The following is a 10,741-nucleotide window of genomic DNA, read 5'->3' as shown; positions in this document are numbered from 1 at the left end:
AGGAGGACCTGATGGGAAAGTGTTTTCTCAGTTCTTGGCTGCTGGGCAAGTGCCTTCCTTCCCTCTGCCTGCTGCTCCTGAGTTAATTCTGGCTTTTCCCACCTGGGGGAGCAGCAGCAATTCAAAGCCACACTGCCAGACTGCCAGAACAGGTCCTTCGTCCATCGGAAGCCCAGACAGGGAGGAGCGGATGAATACCCCTAGGGTATCCTCCCAGGATAAATACCCTTGAGCATCTACAGGATGCAAGTACCTGGAGAAGTCCCCATTACTCACCCTTCTCATCTGTCGCTCTTCAATTCATTCCCTTTCTCTTCTCCAACCCTCCCCACCACTTCTGCTCCCCAAAACCTGCAGAGGACAGGGCCACGAGGGAGAGTGGGGAGCAGGCAGGTCCTGCAGCTGTGTCTGGCAGAGGTGCCTGCTCGGAGCAGGTAGGACAAGGCTCTCAGCCAAGTGAGGATCTCACAGGATCTGTGACATCTGGCAGTCACCAGCACTGCCTGTTCCTCAGCCACTCTGCCTCTGGCTGTTTTCTTGTATAAATGAACAGATAAACTGGACATATTCCAGCTGAATTAGTGTACACATAATGCTCAAAATGAACCTGGGGATAGAAATACATTACTGTCCTATTATGATGCCTACAATACAAGACCTGGAATTGCTTCCACGTCCCGGTCCAGATGCCTCTCTTGGCTCTTACCCAGCTCCCACGGCAGATGAGACAGATGTCAGACCTGCTTTCTTGCCCTCCTCCTATGATTCCATGGGATAAAAAAAATGGGTCCATAGGCCTAAAACCACAGAAAAGCCCTAAAGAATTAATGTGACCACATTCCCAGTGCAGAGACATGCCCACAGCCATGGCAGAGCCCTAGAATAATCCCTGAGCTCTAGATTATACCATGCACATTGCATGGAAGTTTTAATACATACCAGTTGATAACCTGTCAGTTTCATCTATAAGAATTTCATATTGAATAGATTCGATTTTCATGCTGTCAGTACATTTTCTTTTCAGAGGCAGAATGATTTGTATCCTGCATAAGCTGCCTTACTTGATACCCTATTTCTGCTATCATCAAGTTTGAAACCTATGTATAGCAGCTAAATTTGTTTTTTATTGTTCCTCTTTCTTTTTTTGTGTTGCCTCTTCAGCAAAGACTTACATCTCAAGTCCTTTACTACAGAGCACTGTTTTCCACAACAGTCCTTAAAACAGAAATCAACACAGAAAGATGAGATTAAATGCAATCTTCTGTACTCAACTTCCAGAGGTTTTCTAAAAAAACAGTGAGAAAATACTTAAGAGCATGCAGCTATTTTCTGTGCCTACTACTGATCCCATCAGGAGCTTAAAACCAGCCCTGAAGGTGCTTTACTGTCGTAACAAACTCATTGCAATGGTGGAGCAGAGATGAGCAGTTTCAGCTCCTGCTCTTCCATTAGTGTACAAACTGTTAAAAGACAAGAAAAACTACAATAATAAACATGAGCGAGCTTGCTGCAGCTGTGCTTGTCAGCTCCAGACATTAGTGTGGCTAATTCCAATTGGGAGCAGTTCCTGGACTTGGTGATAAATTAATCCCAACTCTGATAGTACGGAAAGATTTCTGTATGCATAAGCCAAAAGAAAACTTCCCAAACTGCTTACAAAATCCTCTTTACAGTTATTTTGGTGACTACACACCAAAATATTTAGTCTGTATATCTTTTTCTGATACAGTGCAATTTATTTTTTATTTTGATTAAATTATATTAGAATAGGACATACTTCATCCAAAAGACAAAAGGATTTATGCACATGCTTGCACTGAAATTGCAGAATGATGAAGCACAACCGATGTGGGGTTATGTCTCTTTTCCTGGACATACACTGCAACTGCTTGGTAGGAAAAGAGCAGTGCCATTGAACATGTCTGAGAGCAGCCTGAGTTTTATTTCAGGTCACAGCTCTTGGAAAAATCCACAGGCTGACTGCTAAATCAAGAAAATATAATACCATTTACTGATCTTTTTTTTCAGTGTTGGTCTGTTGGCAGAAGGACGTGACCCAGAGGACAAGGAAAAGATCCACTGGCTGTATAAAAATCCCCAGTGCAATGATTTGGCACGACCAGTGTCTGGGAGAGACACAACAACAAGGATGCTGGAGCAGCAGAGTCCTGGACAACTGGACATCTTCTGCCAGCTGCATCCTGCCCTCCACCATCTCCAGTTCCTGTGCCTTCTCCCAGATATTCAGGCTCACACGCCACATTCATCTTGCAGTTGATTTTGGTTGTGCTCCTGCAGGAGCACTGGGTTTCAGGAAGTTGTTCACCTGGGCAGTTTCATCTCAGCCTCGATGAATAGCTTCATTCTGGAATAACAAATATATACAGAGGGAAAGCTGCTTGCCACAAGGATTCCTTTATGCTGTGCCATGAATTGTTGGCCAGTGGCCATTTAACATTGAAAAGCAAGAGCCACCTGTGTCAGGTGTGTTTAAAGTTCATATTGACTCCTGCCCACCAGTATTTGCATGATGGACAACATTAGAGAAAGGTGCATTTAGTCATTAATTTTTGCCTGACATGGGGAACGGAAATGAAAAGGAGCCCTTTTCTTCCAGGTACAGCTTTTGTTTCCCAGTGTGATCAGTCAACTACCAGCCTTATGACACCCAGCGTGGGGCAAACCCAGGTCTAGAGTTCTGGGGGCATTTCAGGGTTCCCTCCTGCCCTGGCAGCCCACACCCAGTGGGACCACACATCCATGTGGTCCCCCACACCCTCCTGTCTGCCCCTCACTGCCTCTGCCCTTGCTGGATGTTAAGATCCGCTCAGCCTCACACAATGCAGCTTCCTGGGAATGGATTAGAAAGCGAGCTGTGTGGGATATTTGTTATGGCCATGCCTTTCATGGAGAAAACTGTGACTTCTAGCAGTTTTTGTAGATTTTGTAACCCCAGCCAGCCTGCTACTGATTCCTTCATGAATTTTTACAGCTTTGGCTCCATTCGTGAGCGGTAGAGTAGAGATCACAGTTTTTAATGGGTTTAAGTTATTAGTTACGTATTACCAAAGGGTGTAACATTCTTTATGTTGTAAAATAAAGTCCGTTTGTCTTCTCTCCATTTCCCACAGCACACAGTGCTAAATACAGTGCACCATTGTTGGGCCTCTCTCTGAAGCTGGCTCTGGGCAGTTTTGGGTCGTGCCAGTGCATCAGCCACGGTGGCAATGATTGCTGTGGGTGCCGGAGGACACTCATCCCATGTGGGAATCCCCTTCCCATGAAAAAGGGGGGACCATAGGTGGGAAAATGCATGGCATGACTCAGTCAGGAAGGCTGGAGGGATTTGCAGAGGGTTTGGGAGCTGAGGGCTCAGTGCTGGTATGTGCCGCTGGAGGGTTTATAAGGTTTCTTTTCTGCTCCCAAAAGGGAAACTCTGGCGGGGGGAACATTAGGATCTCAGCTCATACTGGTGTACATATCCACTGACCAAAACTTCCCTTGTCCACACAGTTCCAAAGTGGGAAAATTTGCACTGTCTAGCTGCAAACCTGGCTGTGGCCTTTGTGTGGATGTCGTGGAGGGCAGAATTTGCTGGATTAGTACAAATACCATCTGTAGGCTTGGTTCAGATGAGTGCAGTGTTTCAAAAAACAACCCATTTTGCTTATACAAGGACTAATGGCATAGCCAAAATCTGCAGAACATATCTGGTTTTCTCAAACAATTATTGGTAGGTAGCCAATATTTGTTACTTTTCTCCAGAATAATGCATAAACTACGGCACAGAGACAACTGGCCACACTCATGTCAGACCAGAAACCCTGTGCTCTAAATTACTTTAGCCAATTTATCTTCCATTTAAAAATAAAGACAGGGAAGAAAGAGACATTTAAATTATGTTTGATACCACTGAAAGTACTTTCTAGTGTTGATATCCATTGGAGCCAGGAAATAAATCCAGCCTTCTTTCATAAACCTAGTTCTTTTATAACTGATACAGATTTAGGATTTTTGTTTTGTTGCAGTTTTCCTGACTTAAAATATCATTTTCTGTCTTATAATAATTTATCAGCTAAGCTACAATTCCAAAACCTTGGTTTTTTGCACATTAATGTCAAAGGAAAGACTCCTTCAGCCCTCCTACAACTTCTTCCCAACCGTCATAAACATGAAATCAGGCCTTGCAGAAAAAGCAAAGCTCTGTAGGAAAGGGACAATTTTATGGTTGTTGTCTGTCTGTAACGCATGGGATTTTTAGGGACTGATTTTTACATGTCATCTGTCATTTGAAGACTGAACAGAAACAAAAGAAACCAGGGAAACTTTCTCCCAAATCATTCCAGGCTGATCCTGGAAACATTTATTACGGGGATTAGGTGGATTATTCCCCTAAGCAGTCAAACATCAGTCCCAGCGACACTTCAGTGTGCATTGAGCACTGCAGAGCTTGGCATTTGCATGGATTGTGTGAAATCTGGGGGGAAGCTCACCTATCCCGGGCTTCCATGTGTGCTAAAGCATGTCCTGGCTCAAGGCACCGTGTGTTTCCAGAGCTGCCCCTTCCACTTGGAATGAATCCACCTAAATATTTACATGTATTTTGCTCCTATAGTAACAAGAATATTGCAATGGTATGTCTGACATAAACGTGCTGGTATATTCTATGTTGATTTAAATAGCACGGGAGGCATGTGTGCAGTTCCTCCTTCCCAAGGAAGGACGGGCTTGCAGGAAGCATCCCATCAGCATCCGACAACTGGGGAAAAAACATGGGGACGGGGGACAAAAACCACAGGGAAGGAAAAAGTCATTTTAAAAGGGGGTTTTCGAGGCTGCCCGGGAGGAAGACCAGCCGCAGCCCTGCAGCCGCGGGCGCCGCGGCCGGCAGGCGGCAGAGCGGCCGGGATGGAGCGGGAGCTGCGGGGAGCGGGAGCGGCGAGCCCCGGAGAGGCGGGTCCCGCCGCCGGAGCGAGGACCAGGGGAGAGGGGAAAGTTCCAAATATTAACATTGATCCCGTTAGTTCCTTTAAGTGGAATTTTCAGGAAAGCCGGGCTTTGCCTGAGGAGATCAGGAATTCCCCTATTCCTTCCGAATCCTGCCCAGATTTAAGTTGGAGGTTTACCGTGCATTATTAACTGCACTTTTCATTATGGATTTGGAAAAAAAAATAAGCCTATTTTCCTCAATATTTCCAAGTTTACTCGGGTAAATCCTGTATCTCTGCTAAGAAGAGTTTTGCTTGGATACAGTAGTAAAATCTCAGATTTCTTAATCTATGGCACAAAGCAGAGTGAGAAGAGGGGAGAGGTATTTGAAGAAATGCCTCGTTTCCCTGTGCAGAGTCTGAGGGCTAAGCTGGATGTTCATTACAAAGTTGAGCAAATTCCACAAAAACAGTCAAGATTGCAACAAGGTAATTTGTGAACTTATCCCTGCTGTACTCAGTCGCCTTACTGACTGACACTGTCATGGAATTGGATGCAAACACTGGTGGGGGGAAAAGCAAAGAAAACTTCTGAAATCATATTTGCTCAAAGAAACCAAACCAGCTTGAATTTCCAACAGTAAATGCTAAAAATAAGTCCTGCAAAGGAAGACTGTCATAAAAAAAAAAAAGGTAATATAACAAATTGATTAGAGAAAATAATGTTTTATGCTTAGCAAAGACAAAGATTCAGAAGGAACTGCTATTGTATTACTCACAGAGTTCTGATCTTACATCCCCAATACAATATCTGTCCTGCAGTAGCAGTACAGAAACGAGTCCATCATTCTCTCAGTACTGAAACCCCTTATTTTGTATAGGTGGTTAAAGATCTTGTTCCTACTTAAAATTTCATGCTTTTGTAAAAGTAAATTCCTAATCAAACATAACTCTTCAGAGCTATCATTACCCAGGGTTTTATTGCCAGGCTTGTTAACTCTCTTGACAAACATCAGGTCCAGCCTCTCCACTCTGTGACTCCTCTTCAGAAGCTGGTAAGACTTATTTTACAAATAATACTAAGAACACACTGCTCACTTAGTTGCTCTCTCAGTGAAATTCTAGAAAAATAAGTCCTCTATTTTGGTGGCCTTACCTGGCATTTTACAGGTGTAAGGGAGAGTACCAAGAGCCCCACAGTTGCTCAACAAGGGAGATTTTTGGCTTTGCCAGAAGATAATTGCTCCAGTAGTGAGCTGCCGTTAATCCCAGGCTGTGTTCTCGGTGCTGACCTGCAGCCCTGCTGTTTACATCAGTGGGATTTTTAGGGCCAAATTTTGCAGTTAATTGCAGCAGTATAAATCTGGATTCCTGAATCTGCCTTCTCAGGCGTGGGGCTCCTTTGGATTTGACAACAAATCTCAGGGCTGATCCTGTGGCCGCCAAAATCGGTGGCCTTGTCTTGCAGCAAAACACAGGAAAAACCTGGGCTGGGCCCTTTCCCAAATTTCCTAATGGCAATAAATGTGAGCAATTAGGGGCTCCAATTGCTCTGAGGAGCAAGGGCTGCCTTATCTCCGCCTGCCCCAAGCCCTGGGCCCGCTGAGCCTGGGTGGTACGAGGAGGTGTCACTATTAGAGCGGCTCTAGAGGGGATTAATGCTGCTGTGAGCTATATTATGTCCTGTCAGGAATCTCTGCAAAAAGAGCAGGAGCTGGAAATGCAAGCTTTCAGCTTTAAGCCCTGAACTTGGGGCTATATAGTAAGATTAAAGCATCGGTCTTTTAATGTTTTCCCATTGAGAAGTGAGAAATCTCCATGCATTTAATGGCATTCCCTGTTTTTTAAATAACCTGTTGAGTCAAGAGACCAATTTGATGTCAGTGCTCTCTGCACTCCCCTGCTACATTCCCTAAGTGCTGCACCACGCTGGCAGCTGCTGAGCAAGATACAAAAAGCCTCAGCAAAAAGGGGAATGGACTGGCATTACAGCCCCGGGGATCCAGCCCGAGCTAGATTCCTTCCCCAAGTCTTGCTGCTGATATTGCAGGCTCTGGCTTCTGCAGAGGGAATTGATTTATAAAAAGACATTGCAGGAACACCGAACATCAAGGTCTCTGCTGGAGGAAAGTGTGGATTAAACCTCTCAGTCGCTGAAAAATGCAAACAGAAACAGGTAGAGAGTGAAGTGATTAAATAATTCATTAGAAGGAGGCAGCTAATAGCTCTGTGGAATTTCCTCATTTGTTGATAAATCTGTTTTAGTGTCCTGACCTTTGCTGCCACTCACCACAAACAAGGTGAACATGGGAGTGTTTTTGTTGCAAGTGATTCATTCAGCAAAATATTATTTCTGTTATGAATCTTGTATTCACAATCACAAATTTGATCCCCACTCAGAAAGCAGCACAGAGAATATTGGTTAGCTTTATCTTCAGCAAATTTTGCACCTAAATCAGATACATTTACCCTTACCTGTGCAGGATGAAATATGAAAATATGGAGAGTTTCAGCCCTTATACCTTGAAGCACGGTGTGCTTCTCCCTAGCCTCACATTTGGGTGCACATCAACAGAGCACAAAACTGTTTCAGAGACGTACTTTGGATCAGCTCTGTGTTTACTTAATAGCCAGAACATGCAGCATTCAGGAAAAAATAGGTATGATTTGAGACGGCTCAGATCCGGTTCTTTTTTCCTATGGGCAGTTGCTGTCCTCCATAATATATTCAGTACTAAATCTGCCACTCTAGAATTAAAGAAAGTGCAATTCCCAGCCACGCTGAAAGTACATGGTAACTCTGGCAGGATGGGATTTAATTTTTGTCATGAAACAGATGAAAGCAGTTTCAGTCGGAGTGAAGCATAGAGGTTAAAGTCAGAACATTGTATTGCAATTCTCAATGCAAGAAATTTGGGAACAAAGGACAGAAGTGAAGGCAATGATTTTTTCCCCTTCTAAATGCTTGTGAAAACAGCCTCATGCTCTTTCATTTTCAATTTAGCATGCAGAATATATGCACGTTTTTATTTTGCACTTAAAAGTTAAAACACCTCCAGGAGTCTGGTTTATAAGAGGGCAGAGAGGAATAATGAATCAAAAAAAAATGAAACAAAACTTTCTTTTACAAAAAAAAAAATAATTCTAAATGGAAACTAGATTTGTAAGTGGACATTGCATTTTAAGTGTCTGTGTTGAGCAGTTAAAAGTGATGGAGACTGCAAATAATAAAACCATGTGCCCAAATAATGGTCTATTATTTTAACTCCCCCTGAGAAGCAGACACAGTGACTTCAATGAAATTACCTGTGGAGGTAAAATACACAGATAGGGCTAATTATTACAGCACACAGAATTTTCCACAAGTACCTGATATCATTTGAGAAATTGTGATATATTTAGCAGGTTTTAAGTTAAAGCTCATGTGCACACATTTACATACACACATATATATATACATACATATATATATATATATACATATATATATATATATATATATATATATACACTGTGCATTATGTTTAATTATGGTGTAAAAATAGCTCAAAATGCTGGAAAACTGACTGCCTTGAATTATTCCATCACATCTGTATCAGCAAGGGCATTGTCTTTCTCCAATTGAGGTTTGTGCCCCATTGACTTCAGGGACAACAGGACCAGCCAAAAATACACAAATATTTGTCTTGCAAATCCCTGGGAACATCTACCTGTGATTTTCTGTTGTTATTGTATGCAAGAGATGCTGTTTGCTCTGTCGGAAAATACAGGTCTCTAATTAAACCCAACAAACATACAGTCTAATTTTAGCCAGTACTTTTTTCACAAAAAAAATTTTAATTTCATAAATTAATATTTAGTTGAGAGGTTTAGTTAAACAAGCAATTAAAGATGTCCACACTCCTGAGCCCTTTTGTTTTACTACTATTTATTTTTCTGTAAGAGAAACCTTTATTTCCCAAAGGTTTATCTTGTGGAAAATCACTGCTTTAAATTAATTTTCTATTTGTCAGGTGTAACTTATACTGCTGTACAATGATGTTCTGTGTGTTATTTCAGAAATAAATAGCTGCTTCCTTGGGTTTGGGGTTTTTTTAAGTACCAGTTTCAAGAGAGGAGGGAGTTTTATTTAAAGAGAAATTTTCCTCCTCGGAGAAAACTGTTTGAAAAGCCACACACACACATTGGGTCTTTGTCTATAGCAGCATCTCAGAGGTGCTGAGGGTGTTTAACAATCTGAAAGGAGGAGGGGTAAAACCTAAAGATGCTTTAAATGTGTGCCCTGGCCAGGTTTTTCAAAAGCTGGTATGCACCTAAATGAGAAATTTGGGGTCATTTTTTTTTTTTTTACAAGCTGGATAAAAATACTGAGTTTTTCTCTCTGTTTATTTTTAATTTTTTTTTTTTAAATTATAGCAATAGTGGATTTTTCAGCCTGGTTTTTGCCATAAGGGGCACCTGGTGAGTCCATGAAACTCTGCAGTGCTTTGAGCTCCTCACTCTTTGCAGTATCAGGAGCTTTAATGTGCTCTCCGTGGCCTGATTCTGTTAGCACTCTCTCAGGTAAGTAACTGACCTTGGTGATATTGCTTATGTGACTGAAAATAGTAGTCAAATTAAAAATTAACTTCAGCCTTTTTGAGTTAGCTTGGGTATGAAGCTGAACTCCACACAATTTTCTTTCAAAAAGCAACAATAACAGGGAATTAGAGATTGCTGGGGGAATGCAAACCTCTAAAAGCAAATAGAGGTGAAATCAGCACATCTGAGCACAAATTATATCAAGAAGTTTTATAAAAATTTAACAGGGAATGTTGTCCTTTCTGGAAGTATTTAAGCTGTTCCATAGCAGCCTAATAGATTATATCCCTGCAATGCAATTTTTAAATCAGCCGCAGGATTTGATAGAAAACTGACTTCAACTCTCTTAAAACCTGTAGCGACACTTCCCTGGGCATTCTAAAAGACCTTCTGGAGGGGAGACTTCGGTTACAGGCAGGGTTTATTTTTTGGATCTGACAAACCCTTGGTTACCCGTGAACTCCTTTCTGGAGTAATCCTAGCAGATTGCTCTGTGAAGGGCCAGTCCTGCCTGTACAGCCCTGAAGTGTGCCCAGGGTCAGCAGCTTGCACCCACAGTGCTCCTTATCCAGACCTGCCATTTATAAGGTTGGCCTGTTTATTAATGCCTACTTTTTAAACTGCCTCAGAAGGGTCATACATAAAACTGAAGAAACCCTTTTAAGGAACCAACTTGCTTCATTTGGAAGAAAAGAGAGCTGGAGCATGTGGAGTCAGGAAACTTTAGCTGGCCATCAAAACTGGGTGCACAAAAGTCGTGCCAGTGTGGCATTTCCTACCTCATGAAGCCACTTTTCCCCTCAATGCAGGTCTGCAAATACAATAGGGCCTTGATTGAATCTCAAATTCACCAGACTTCAATAAATTCTGGAAGTGTATGAAATTCAAATTGAAGCAAGGGACATGCAGAGTGTTAGTCCTTCTCAAAATAATAATTTAATAACTCTCCAAAATGTATAGCGGTTTAGGAAAGGCAACCCAGATGGGGACTTATAAAATAAAGCTATAAAATTTCCTTCAAATGTATTTTAATCATTGTTAAATATTTACATTTAATAAGCACAAGGTTTTATTGTAAAAGAGATGTAATTACACTTATCATTCATGGAAAAAATGGAGTTTTAATAGCCTGTACATTGATTTCCTAAGATGAAATAGTGTCCTAAAAATATGTCGCTTGCTCTCCCCTGGGAATATGTTCCATATGTGAATGTAAAACAGATGAGAATTTT

The sequence above is a fragment of the Vidua chalybeata genome, chromosome 15 (genome assembly GCF_026979565.1).
Source record: "Vidua chalybeata isolate OUT-0048 chromosome 15, bVidCha1 merged haplotype, whole genome shotgun sequence".
Classification (NCBI taxonomy): domain Eukaryota; kingdom Metazoa; phylum Chordata; class Aves; order Passeriformes; family Viduidae; genus Vidua; species Vidua chalybeata.
The sequence above is the reverse complement of the archived record's forward strand: the minus strand, read 5'-3'. Positions refer to the sequence as shown.